This window comes from Bufo bufo, chromosome 2 (assembly GCF_905171765.1).
Source record: "Bufo bufo chromosome 2, aBufBuf1.1, whole genome shotgun sequence".
NCBI lineage: Eukaryota > Metazoa > Chordata > Amphibia > Anura > Bufonidae > Bufo > Bufo bufo.
In genome coordinates this window covers 154,558,765-154,573,249 of record NC_053390.1, presented here as the reverse complement: position 1 = coordinate 154,573,249, position 14,485 = coordinate 154,558,765, and positions in this window count along the sequence as shown.

Genomic DNA, 14,485 nt, shown 5'->3' with positions numbered 1-14,485 from the left:
TCCGCCTTTACTTGGCGGGTGTGCAACACCTTTTTACGTTAAGCGACCCAGCCCGAGGCTCATTCTTCACGGCTCAAGCCATCAAGGCCACACTAAGGGACATTGAAAAAGTTAGCGAAAATAGGCCCTTGGTCCGACAACCCCTGTCCAGCTCAATGTTCAGGCAGCTGTCTTCGGCCCTGGACGGTAATTCTTTTGGCCCTCTCATCAGCACAGTCGTCAAAGCCGCAATATACCTAGGATTCTATGGGTTCCTCCGGCCCGGGGAATTCACCGTCACAATTAGGGGCGGGCGTCATCTCCAAAAACAGAATTTGTCATGGCACCACGACCACTTCATACTCAGCATTCCTTCAACTAAGACCGCACAAACAGGGCCTCCGACACAGGTGAGGTATTTCCCTTCTCACAATGATTGGTGCCCGGTCAGCGCACTACAGCAATTACCAACGGGGCTTCAAGCTGCAGCCTCAGATAGTCCTTTGCTACCGTTCAAGGGTGGTCCACTGTCAACTTCACAGTTCATTTCTCACGTACGCTCGTTAGCGGCAGGGTTGGGTTATGATCCGAAGACCATCTCCGGCCACTCCTTTCGCATTGGAGCGGCCTCAGCCGCTTCTAGACACCAAGTACCTCCGCACGTCATCAGGAACATGGGGCGTTGGAGGTCGTCTTGTTTCTCCAGATACGTCCCAAATCCTCAATCTGAAATTCGCAATGCTTTTTGCTCACTTGCCCTGTAAATCAAACAATAAAGTTGTATTGCAGTATGTTGTGCCTCTATTCTTTGCCCCCTTTTAGGCCTACCCTCGTCCTTGGCTCCCGGCATTAACCAGCCATCGGTAGGGTCCGGTTTTAGTACGCTCTGGGCCGTCGCCCCGACCACAAATATATATATGTATATATATATTGTGGGGGATTAGATATTTTCCGGGGGGTTGCAATCACACACTTCTTCACAGACACCAGGATTTAGGGGCCAAACTGTGCTTTATTGTGGCACACGGCATAAAGAAAAACACACAAAGCCAAAATAAAATACCTTGCCCGTCTGGGCCCTATCTAAACACATAGGTTTCCCTGACTCACCTAAAGCGTACCACAGTTCACACCCGTGATGAGATGCGGCTTTCCCAGCCCAACCTCCAGCAGCCTCCAGGCTGCACCCACACCAGTGTTTCTTGGGGGATAGTGGTCTCTCAGCCCTCCCGGCTCAGACCACACAGAGCCACTCCAGCCTTCTGTGTGCAAGTCCCCCAAAGTCCAGGCTATTGCCTAGCCTCGTGGCCCCTCAGCCTTGCCTAGCTGAGACCACACTGACAGAGCCTCACCAGGCCTCTGTCTGCACACTCTCCAGAGTGAGACACACCCAAGATCCAGTAGCAGGATTAAATAGGATCCCTGGACATGAGCATGCCCTAAGTCCCGGACTGGAACCTGGGGAAACACCACCTCAATGTTCACATTGCCACAATATATATATATAATGCAAAATTATTGTAGATGATTCATGTATTAATGATTGTAATTTGATGACATAGATATGCAAATATCAATTGATACACTGAAACAATGTGTAAGCATAACAGCACTGTTTGGTTAGACAAAATAATTAACATTTGTCAGTTCATTAGCCTGGAATTACCAGTCTGTAGGACAATGCTGAACAATATTCTATCTAGGGATATTTAAAATGCAGTATAATGTTTATGCTATTAGTTTAATAATGACAAATGATTCCTAACATGCCAAACCTGGCACAGAACCTAGTGTGAGAGTTCAATGCCTTGGTCTCAAAGTGGTGAGAATTTTTTTCTTTCTAATTTCCCTACCTTTATAGATTTCTATGTACTAGATTTAAACAGTTTATAATGTTAGATCAGTGTATATAAAATGAACCCCCTATAGAATGGCTTGAAGCACAAAGGTAGCAAGCTACCTATGTAACATAGTAACATAGTTTATAAGGAAGAAAAAAGACATCTGTCCATCCAGTTTGGCCTGTTATCCTGCAAGTTGATCCATAAGAAGGCAAAGAAAACCCTGTGAGGTAGAAGACAATTTTCCCCACTTTGGGGTACTTTCACACTAGCGTTTTTCTTTTCCGGCATAGAGTTCCATCACAGAGGATCAGGTATATCCCCATGCATTCTGAATAGAAAGTAATCTGTTCAGGATGCATCAGGATGTTTTCAGTTCAGTCAATTTGACTGATCAGGCAAAAGAGAAAACCGTAGCATGCTACGGTTTTATCTCCGGCGACGAAAAAAACTGAAGACTTGCCTGAATGCCGGATCCGGCATTTTTCCCCATAGGAATGTATTAGTTCCGGATTCAGCATTCAAAATACCGGAATGCCGGATCCGTCCTTCCGGTCTGCGCATGCGATGTGAAAAAAGATACAAGACGGATCCGTCTGTCCGCATGACAAGCGGAGAGACGGATCCGTTCTTACTATGCATTTGTGAGACGGATCCGCATCCGGATGCGTCTCACAAATGCTTTCAGTCACATCCAGATCTGCGGATCCGGCAGGCAGTTCCGACGACGGAACTGCTTGCCGGATCACACTGCCGCAAGTGTGAAAGTAGCCTTAGGGGAAAAAAATTCCTTCCCGACTCAGGCAATCAGAATAACTCCCTGAATCAACGACCCCTCTCTAGTAGCTATAGCCTTTAATATTATTACGCTCCAGAAATACATCCAGACTGTATGTCCTAAGAGGGGTCCGAACTAAAGTTTTTAAAAGTTTGGCGAACCAGACCCGGAACGAATTTGGACTGGTTCGCTCATCTCTAGTACTTTTCATTATTACTACTATTGCAGGATAGAGTAGACTTACAGGTGCTGGTGAGTGACACCAATTGTGCCCATGTAATTCACTAATACATTTATTGCAGCCCTCAGCACAGTTTTAAAGGATTAATTTTCCCAATATTGTCAATGGTGTCCACTAAGTAATAGTCTGAGAGTCATTGAAGGGATTTCTCACTATACTGAACAAGAAGATTGTAACCAAAAAGTTGCAATTCTTTGCTCAAGCACTTTTTGCTCAACAATGTGCAACTTTTTTCCTGTTTAGACCACACTCACAGTCTAAAAAGTGGTCAGACCGTGATTGGGAGGGGGCACATTCTATGCAGACTGACAGATTTAGGCTACTTTCAAACTGGTGTTTTGGCTTTCTGTTTGTGAGATCTGTTCAGGGCTCTCACAAGCGGTCCAAAACGGATCAGTTTGGTCCTAATGCATTCTGAATGGAAAAGGATCCGCTCAGATGCATCAGTTTGCCTCCGTTCGGTCTCCATTCCGCTTTGGAGGCGGACACCAAAACTCTGGTTGCAGAGTTTTGGTGTCCGTCTGACGAAACTGAGCCAAACTGATCCGTTCTGACACACAATGTAAGTCAATGGAGACGGATGGTTTTCTATGATACAATCTGGCATAATAGAAAATGTATCTGTCCTCCATTGACTTTCAATGGTGTTGAAGACGGATCCGTCTTGGCTATGTTAAAGATAATACAAACAGATCCGTTCTGAACAGATGCAGACATTTGTATTATCTGAACCGATCCAACGAATCCGCACTAAATGCGAGTGTAAAAGTAGCCTTAATATTACTTATGCCAGAAAACTGTCTTCTACAGTACACACTTCTATCTGGAATAGATTTCAGTTTCTGGGGCACAGAACTCTTGACATGCACCAAAGAGTCTTGTGCCTCTTAATAAATTTGGTGCATCTCACTCTAGTACATACTAGTTAAAGGTTGGCATAAGATACATCAGTCTTGATAAATTCTCCTGATATAATTTGCAAAAAGAGGACTTTGGTGAAAACTACTAATGATAAAGCTGAATATAACTATTTGGCACTAACTTTATTTCAAAAGTGGCTGTCATACTGGATAGTGGCATTAAATAAAACTGAACATAATTATATATTTGTATCATCTGATTTATATGCTAGCACAGAAGTTACAATTATTATACTTTATACAAAGGGACTATGTTGTTTTGAAAGTTTGGTAAGCTTGAATACAACTCAAGGAGTTTAGTGTTCCCGACAGGTTATAGTGCAGAAAGCATTGACATTCTTGTTATTAAATTTCTTATAGGTGAATATGAAGTCTGCTGTATGCTTTTCCTTAAACTGTAGACTTTAATAATTATATCCCGTAGGATAGGTCTTGTAAACAAACAACTGGCAAGACAATCACCGTAAATAAAAAATTTACAATGGAGCAATATGATGGAGTTCTATACAGAAATAGCCATTGCGCTGCAGACATTTCAGATCATGAGAAATTGATATAACCATGGTCATAATGGCCACTATTGAAGCAAAGCTGCAAAAGAACTGAGCTGAGCACTGCATCCCTTAATTTCTTCTTGGTTCTCCTCAAATATGAAAGCAGACATTGCCTGCTTGTCTTTTTGAGTTTTCCAAAGAGAGCTGAGCAGAAGCAGAAGTAAAAATGCAAAGTGCTCACCACCTCTGCTATATGTTTTTTAGCAATCGGTAAGAGTCTCAACTACCTCTGTCTTCTGATTGGAGCCCCTGCAGTAAAATTGCTGGGTTCTGATCAGTTACCATGACAGCCTGTGGCATGCTGAAGGTTCCCAGGCCTGTCACGGCAAACTGCCTGTAAATCTATGCATGAGGCATGGCTCAGCAGACAGAGGGTCAGAATCTCATTCACAATAATAGTTCTCTATTATGGTCTATGGGACAAGAGATCAAAAGATCTGAGGTTTTAGCTTCCTAAGGGGGCTAAAAGTTAGTATATAAAAAGTGAACCCCAAAAATTGTACCAATAAAAATTAAAGTTTGTCCTACAGAAAACAAGCCCTCATATAACTGCAGATAAAAATATAAAAAAAGTTATGGCTTTCAGAAAATAGCAATGCAAAGAAAATTTTGATTAGGACATCATGTCAATTTAAGCGCACAATGAACACTGTAAAATCAAACCCAAAAAACCCGAATTGTGTGTGGTATTTTTTTTCAATTTCACCCACACACAGTTTTTCCCCATTTTCTAATACAAGACAAAGTAAATTAAATAGTACCATTAAAAAATACAACTTATCCTGAAAAATATAAGCCCTCATATGGTTATATAAATGGAACATTAATATATATATATATATATATATATATATATATGGCTATTGGAACACAGGGAGGAAAAAACTAAAATTCAAGAATGAAAATGGGCCCAGTCCTTAAGGGGTTAACCTGTTGCATTGTATTTTATGCTAACAATCCTTAACAGTAGTCCAAAGTATTTGTCACATGCATTGATTACTTTACCTTCCTGATGCTCCTTTCCTAACTTTGACAGTAGAGTTGAGCGAACCTGCCTTTTTTATCAGACCATTTGTGAACTGTAAAACTACCGGTGTGGTCTACTTAATGACATGTATATGCAGCTTGAAATATGTCGGTAAAACGATACGCCAGCTAAGACGGCGTATAGGTGAACATGTATCTGATTTTAATAAATGTCAGGATACACCGATCGCCCGCCATGTGGTTGAATGCCACAGTGGCAATGCGTCCCTCATTAAATTTCAGGGCATTGACACTGTGAAGAGGACACCACGTGGAGGTGATTTGGATCGCATTCTCCTACAAAAGGAGGCGCAATGGATTTTTAGGCTAGGTACCATCAAGCCTAATGGTCTAAATGATGCCATCTCCTATGTTCCATTTATTTAATGGTATCATAGTACCTCCCTCTCTTCATTCTGTCTCTTACTAGATGTTATGTATTTGATTGACTTGTAGGTATTGTTATTTTATGAATGATAGAGTGTTTTGTTCACTTACCCACATACTTTGGATATATTCATTATACACACACTTGGTTATCCATCATACATTCTAGTAGTGCCATTTCTTGTAACTTTAAAACATTATAGGTCTGATACTAATTGCCTACCTTCAGGGTTTTCCGATGTTGCTTTTAAATACTGCTGCCTGTCATCTAATAAGCCGCTGATATTTCCCTGATACTCTGTTATGGTACAGTGCTGATGCGCTGATCCCCTGAACACATCCGTATTCCTCCATAGCCGTCAGCGGACCAGCCCAGTATGGTTGTATCATCTGGTGGATTGGCTGCCGGCTGGAGGCGTGTTCTTGGGGGCGTGGTGTGTCCCTTTAAATCACGGCGTCTGCCTGGCCGCTCGCGGCCATTACAGAGCCGAGACTATGTTTGCAACAAACAGTACACCGTCTCCCAGACTAGGCTTCTGTCATGCCCCACTCTGACGATGTGCGGAGGTCAGCCAGGATTGCAGCACAAGTCTAGTATTTGTTTTGATGCTGTGCTGGATCCGCCTCGCATCAGGTGCACTGGGTGGAGTCATTAGTTTAAATAGTCTCCAGCTAAGGTGCTCTGAGCGGATTATACTCTTCATTGTGGTCTTGGAAGCTAGAAAGGAAGGTTGGCTGTTTGTTCCTGCTCTCAGCAGATAAGTGTCTTTGGTTGTTTATGTCATCTTTCCCATCCAGGTTCTGTGCGAGCTGGCTGCTCCTTTCTCCCCACTTCACCATCTCAGGGAGTTCAGGGCTCTGTTAGCATAGGCTGGTGGACACAGCAAATCTACCATCAAGATTTGATCTGTGGGCTGAGCATTGTAGGGAAAGAGGTCAGGGATTAATTAGGAGGTGACCCTTCCCCCGTCTCTCGTCCAGAGCCTGGTTGGTGTGTTATCTGTTTAACTGTGCACGTCCGCCGTGACATTATAATCCGCCATACTGTGACCGCCATTTCTCAGTGTTTATGGGATGGCGTCAATTGAAGCACTGGTTGACCGCATGCAGGGTTTGTCCCTGGAGGTTGCGGATCTACGTAGTACGGTCACACAGTGTCAGAGGGTGTTGGCTTCAGGTACAGGTCAAATTGTTGGGGAGCCTAAAGTCGCTCTTCCGGAGAAATTTGCAGGGGGTACTGATGATTTTTTCCGTTTCAAGGAATCATGTAAATTGTACTTTCGTTTGTGCCCATTTTCATCAGGTAATGAGGATCAGAGGGTGGGTATCGTCATGTCTTTGCTGAAAGGGGACGCGCAATCCTGGGCTTTTTCCCTGCCGCCCGGTTCTCTGGCTCTCCGGTCGCTGGAGGAATTTTTTAAAGCCCTGGGATTGATTTACGATGACCCAGATCGAGTTTCAATGGCAGAGTCAAAATTACGTAACTTACTACAGGGTAAACATACTGCTGAGGTTTACTGCACAGAGTTTAGGAGGTGGGCTACTGAGTCGGGGTGGAACGACCCCGCGTTACGTAGCCAGTTTTGTCAGGGGTTATCTGAAAGGTTGAAGGATGCTCTGGCTTTTCATGAATACCCAGATACTTTGGAAAATGCAATGTCTTTGGCGATACGTTTGGATAGACGTATCAGAGAGAGGGGTAAGGGTCCCTCTGTGCAGGGGATTCCTCCCGCATGTAGTTTTGTTCCACCAGCTGCCCAGGGAGATATTGCTTGTTATTCTGGCCTAGGAGAGGAACCCATGCAGTTAGGTCAGATATCTTTCCATTCGGATAGTAGAGACTTTCGTAAAGCGCACAATTTATGTTTCTTTTGTGGAAAGAGGGGTCATTTTGTTTTTTCTTGTCCGTATGTTGAACCAAAGGGGAGAGTGATAAAGAAAAAAGAAAAAGAAAAAAAAACCTCCCTCACACTTGGTGGTATGAATGGTGTGGTGGAGCAGACTGGTGTGCAAGTTCCCTGCAGTTCCCGTTTTCTCCTTTCAGCTATGGTGGCGCTAGAGTCTCGAAGTGTGTTTGTTGATGTTTTTCTTAATTGTGGTGCTGGGGTAAATTTAATTGACTTTCTGTTTCTTCAGGGTTTGGGAGATTCGTGTTTTTGCCATTGATTCTTCCCCTCTTTCTCAAGGGAGCCTTACTCACGTTGTTCATGATATTCATTTAAGGGTGGGTGATTCACATACTGAGATTATTTCCTGTTTCGTCATGAAGGATTTGCCAGCTCCAATAGTTTTGGGGTTGCCATGGTTGTCTAAACATAACCCAACTATAGACTGGCAGGCGAGACAAATCATTGGTTGGAGCAAGTTTTGTTCGGATAATTGTCTTGTCACATCTATTTCTGAAGTGTCCGTTACGGCCTTGCCTCAGTATCTCTCAGATTTTTCGGACGTGTTTGCGGAGGGTGGGGCTCAGGAATTGCCCCCTCATCGTGACTATGATTGTCCTGTGAATCTCATTCCGGGGGCTAAGTTGCCTAAGTCTCGGCTCTACAACCTCTCTCAACCCGAGAGAGAGGTCATGCGAAAGTATGTCGCCGAGAGTTTGGCAAAGGGTCATATTAGACCATCTAAGTCTCCAGTGGCTGTAGGTTTGTTCTTCGTGAAGAAGAAAGATGGATCACTGAGACCGTGTTTGGATTTCCGGGAGCTGAATCGTATTACAGTCCGGGATCCATATCCCCTGCCTTTGATCTCTGATCTTTTTGATCAGATTGTTGGAGCCAAGGTGTTCTCCAAGTTGGATTTGAGAGGAGCATACAATCTGATCAGGATCAAGGAGGGGGATGAGTGGAAAACGGCCTTCAATACGCACGAGGGTCATTTTGAGAACCTGGTAATGCCTTTTGGGTTGACGAATGCGCCAGCGGTATTTCAGCGATTCGTCAATGATATTTTTCATCATTTGGTGGGGAGGTTCGTAGTAGTCTACCTTGATGACATTTTAATTTATTCTCCTGATCTGAAGACCCATCAGGATCATGTGAGACAGGTTTTGACGATCCCGCGGGAGAATAAGTTATACGCCAAATTGGAAAATGTTTGTTTGCGGTGCAAGAGCTTCCATTTTTGGGATACATGCTTTCTGATTGTGGTTTTCGTATGGACCCCGAAAAGGTCCGGGCGGTTCTGGAGTGGGACCGACCGGAGAATCAGAAAGCTTTGATGCGATTTTTGGGGTTTACGAATTATTATAGAAAATTTATTTTGAATTATTCCACGCTAGTCAAACCTCTTACTGATATGACCAAGAAGGGCGCTGATGTCTCTGTCTGGTCGGATGAGGCATTGCAGGCCTTTTCGGCTATTAAGGAGCGTTTTGCGTCTGCTCCCATTCTGGTGCAGCCGGATGTTTCTCAGCCATTCGTGGTCGAGGTTGATGCATCAGAGGTGGGCGTTGGGGCGGTGCTTTCACAGGGTCCTTCTCCTGGCAAGTGGGTCCTGTGTGCCTTCTTCTCCAGGAAGCTCTCGGTCGCTGAGAGGAATTATGATGTTAGAGATAGGGAGTTGTTGGCGATCAAGTTGGCCTTTGAGGAGTGGCGTCACTGGTTAGAGGGGGCTTCTCACCCCGTTACTGTGTATACAGACCATAAGAATTTGGCTTACCTGCAATCTGCCAAGCGTCTGAACCCTAGACAGGCCAGATGGTCATTGTTTTTTACCAGGTTCAATTTCGTGGTTACCTTTCGCCCAGGGGTCAAGAACGTCAAGGCAGATGCCTTGTCTCGCAGCTTCCCTGGGGGAGGTGATTCAGAAGATCCAGCGCCGATTTTGGCGGATGGAGTGGTGGTCTCCGCTCTGTACTCTGAATTGGAGATGGAGGTGTTGGGAGCTCAGGAGGGGGCTCCTGGTTCATGTCCCCCAGGGAGGTTGTTTGTTCCTGAGGGCCTACGATACAAGGTGTTCAAGGAACATCACGATACTGTTCTCGCTGGACATCCTGGTGGTAAGTCCACCTGTGATCTGGTGTCCCGGAGGTTCTGGTGGCCAGGTTTGCGTAAGAGTATTGAGAATTACGTGGCAGCTTGTGAAACCTGCGCTCGGTCTAAGGTTGCTCATACTCTACCGCCTGGTTCACTTCTTCCATTGTCTATTCCATCTCGTCCTTGGACACATTTGTCCGTGGACTTTACTACGGACCTACCGAGTTCCTCCGGGAGAACAGTGATTTTGGTGGTAGTCGATCGTTTCAGTAAAATGGCTCACTTTATACCAGTAACAAGTCTGCCTAACGCTAAGACTCTTGCACAGATTTTTGTGGATAATATCGTTAAATTGCACGGTATTCCTTCGGATATTGTCTCTGATAGGGGCACGCAGTTTGTCTCCAGGTTTTGGAGGGCGTTCTGCTCTCGACTTGGCATTCAACTTTCTCTCTCGTCGGCTTTTCATCCACAGTCGAATGGTCAGACGGAGCGTACTAATCAAAACCTGGAGACCTACTTGAGGTGCTTTGTGGCTGAGAATCAGGAGGACTGGTCCTCATTCTTGCCCTTAGCAGAATTTGCATTGAATAACCGTAGGCAGGAGTCCACGGGTAAGTCGCCATTTTTTGGCGCATACGGTTTCCATCCTCAGTTTGGTACCTTTTCTGGGTCTGGTTCCTCCGGGATGCCAGAGGAGGAGAGATTCTCTTCTGCCTTATCCTCTATCTGGCGGGGGATTCAAGGGAATTTAGAGAGGATGGGTGAGAGGTATAAACGAATGGCTGACAGGAGACGTGTGACTGGTCCGGACCTGTGTGTGGGTGATTTGGTGTGGTTGTCCACTAGGAATATCAAGTTGAGAATGCCATCTTGGAAACTGGGTCCAGGATTTGTTGGTCCATATAAGATTTCTGCTGTGATCAATCCTGTGGCATTTCGACTTGATCTGCCGCAGACTTGGAGGATCCACGATGTCTTCCACAAGTCTTTACTAAAAAAAATATGTTAAACCGGTGGTACCATCGCCATTGCCTCCTCCTCCTGTTCTGGTCGAGGGAAACTTGGAGTTCGAGATCTCCAGGATTCTCGACTCAAGAGTTCTGCGGGGTTCCCTCCAGTACCTGGTTCACTGGAGGGGATACGGTCCTGAGGAGAGGATGTGGGTTTCGGCGTCAGATGTCAACGCCAGCCGTCTGGTGAGGGCCTTTCAAAGGTCCCATCCGGATAAGGTTGGTCCAGGGTGTCCGGAGGTCACCCGTAGAAGGGGGGGGGTACTGTCATGCCCCACTCTGACGATGTGCGGAGGTCAGCCAGGATTGCAGCACAAGTCTAGTATTTGTTTTGATGCTGTGCTGGATCCGCCTCGCATCAGGGGCACTGGGTGGAGTCATTAGTTTAAATAGTCTCCAGCTAAGGTGCTCTGAGCGGATTATACTCTTCATTGTGGTCTTGGAAGCTAGAAAGAAAGGTTGGCTGTTTGTTCCTGCTCTCAGCAGATAAGTGTCTTTGGTTGTTTATGTCATCTATCCCATCCAGGTTCTGTGCGAGCTGGCAGCTCCTTTCTCCCCACTTCACCATCTCAGGGAGTTCAGGGTTCTGTTAGCATAGGCTGGTGGACACAGAAAATCTACCATCAAGATTTGATCTGTGGGCTGAGCATTGTAGGGAAAGAGGTCAGGGATTAATTAGGAGGTGACCCTTCCCCCGTCTCTCGTCCAGAGCCTGGTTGGTGTGTTATCTGTTTAACTGTGCACGTCCGCCATGACAGCTTCGGTGCATCTTGTTAATTACACTGCGTAGCAAGCCGATCCCAAACCTGTGTCATCGGCGTTAGGCAGTTTAGGTGTAGTGGCTACTTGGCTCCTGATGACGTGCATATACCAACTGCACAGAAACGCGTAGAGCCGTAGCTCAGTGTGTTTAGACCGGCTGTTTGTTGGAGTGTATTTGCCAACATCAGCAAGTGTCTATGTGGTTTACTCACCTATATGGTGGTCAGAGTCCGTGAGTCGGCATAGTGCACAGCCGCTCCTGTTACTCACCGCCGCTGCTCAGTGACACGTCGGTCACTGGTCAGTCCAGTGTTTGCAATGTGTGTTAATCCCTGTGATTAATTTGGGATCTCTTAAAACACAATAAGTTTGCCTTTCGGAGCACCATATCCGAGTATTAGTGCGGTGGATTTTAGATTATTAGTCTGTTTATCCCCTCATGATATTTACAAAAAGTCCTCCTATTCAAAATCCTCCTATTCATTAGGTAGTGTTACAATTTTTGTATGAGGCTAGATCAATCAGGATAGACGGGTTCAGTCCTAATTGATTTAGATAGGTTTCACCCCTTTCCTATATGAGCACAAATAAAATATTTATTATTTTGCTCCATTTTAAGCGTCCTCCTTTATAATATTTGCGTTCGAACCTGCCTTTTGGCAGGTTCAAGTTCGTGCTTGGGTTTTAAGTGAATTGCGTAATGTATTCCATTCTCACGGAATCCATCATGTAATTCAATGTCGGCATGCCGCATAATACAAGTGTATGTCCAGCTCCGAGGGTTTCGTTCTGCTGGCCATACACTTGTATTACATATATACAGTGAGGAACAGAAGTATTTGAACAACCTGCGATTTTGCAAGTCCTTCCACTTAGAAATCAGGAGGGGTCTGAAATTAACATTGTAGGTGCATTCCCATTCTGAGAGAGAGAATAAAATAAAAAAATTCTGGGAAAAAATGCTAGTGTGAAAGTAGCCTAAATAATAATTTTATTAATAAAGTGTCAACATTAATCAGATACGGTACAATGTAGCAAAAAACATAAGGGGAGAGGGCTTTGCTTGCAGGTTTGCTATGTCTAAGAAAATGTACTGACAACATACATATTAAAGGGATTCTTAGTGCAAGGTCTCAGTAATCTGCAGCCCAGTACTTTGTGCTGATAATTGTGCATGGGAGTCTACTGTATTCATTAGATGTATTAGTTACTGCTTCCTAAGGCCACCCACCAGTCTGTCATGACCAGGTTTCTCCTTATAGAAATAATCCAGAAAAGCTGTCAATAAGAGTTAAGCGAACCTGCCTTTTGGCTCGAGTTTGGGTTTGGGGTTTAAGTGAATTACGTAATGGATTCCGTTCTCACGGAATCCATAACTTAATTCAATGCCGGCATTCAGTTTTGTATGCCGTTTTACATATAAATATATATACACTGCCTGTCCAAAAAAAAAGTCGCCACCTGGATTTAACTAAGCAAATAGTTATGAGCCTCCTATTGGATAATTACTAAATGGGTGATTATCTTTCAGCTGGCAACAAGTTATTTATCCCCAACTGGTGCAATGAGTTGCTTCTCATTTCTTAAACAACCATGTCCAAAGACACATCTCGTGGTCATAGAAAAGATGTTAGTCTGTTTGAGAAGGGTCAAATCATTGGCATGCATCAAGCAGAGAAAACATCTAAGGAGATTACAGAAACTACTAAAATTGGGTTAAGAACTGTCTAACGCATTATTAAAAACGGGAAGGATAGTGGGAACCCATCGTATTCGAGGAAGAAATGTGGCGGGGAAAAAAATCCTGAATGATCGTGATCGGCAATCACTTAAACGTTTGGTGAATTTAAATTGAAGAAAAACAACAGTAGAACTCAGGGCTATGTTTAAAAGTGAAAGTAAGAGCATTTCCACATGCACAATGCGAAGGAAACTCAAGGAATTGGGACTGAACAGCTGTGTAGCCGTAAGAAAACCACTAATCAGTGAGGCAAACCAGAAAAAAAGGCTTCAATTTGCTAGGGAGCATAAAGATTGGACTCTGGAGCAATGGAAGAAGGTCATGTGGTCTGATGAGTCCAGATTTACCCTGCTCCAGAGTGATGGGCGCATCAGGGTAAAACGAGAGGCAGATGAAGTGATGAACCCATCATGCCTAGTGCCTACTGTACAAGCCTGTGGGGGCAGTGCTATGATCTGGGGTTGCTGCAGTTGCTCAGGTCTAGGTTCAGCAACAGTATCTGCTCCAAGAATGAGGTCAACTTACTGCCTGAACATACTGAATGACCAGGTTATTCCATTAATGGATTTTTTTCTTCCCTGATGGCATGGGCATATTCCAAGATGACAATGCCAGGATTCATCGGGCTCAAATTGTAAAAGAGTGGTTCAGGAAGAATGAGACATCATTTTCACACATGAATTGGCCACCACAGAGTCCAGACCTTAACCCCATTGAGAATCTTTGGGATGTGCTGGAGAAGGCTTTGTGCAGCAGTCAGACTCTACCATCATCAATGCAAGATCTTGGTGAAAAATGTATGCAACACCGGATGGAAATAAATCTTGTGACATTGCAGAAGCTTAAAAACAAAATGCCACAGCAAATGTGTGCCGTTAAGGCAGTCCAACGAAATATTAGAGTGTGTGACCTTTTTTTTTTTTTTTTGGTGGCGACTTTTTTTTTTTGGACAGGCAGTATATATATATATATATATATATATATATATATATTATACTGTATGTATTATACAGTGAGGAACAGAAGTATTTGAACACCCTGCGATTTTGCAAGTTCTCCCACTTAGAAATCATAGAGTGGTCTGAAATTCACATTGTAGATGAATTCTCACTCTGAGAGACAGAATAAAAAAAAAAATCAGGAAATCATATTGTATGATTTTTAAATAATTTATTTGTCTTGCACTGCTGAACATAAGTATTTGAACACCTGAGAAAATCAGTGTTAATATTTGGTACAGAAGCCTTTGTTTGCAATTACAGA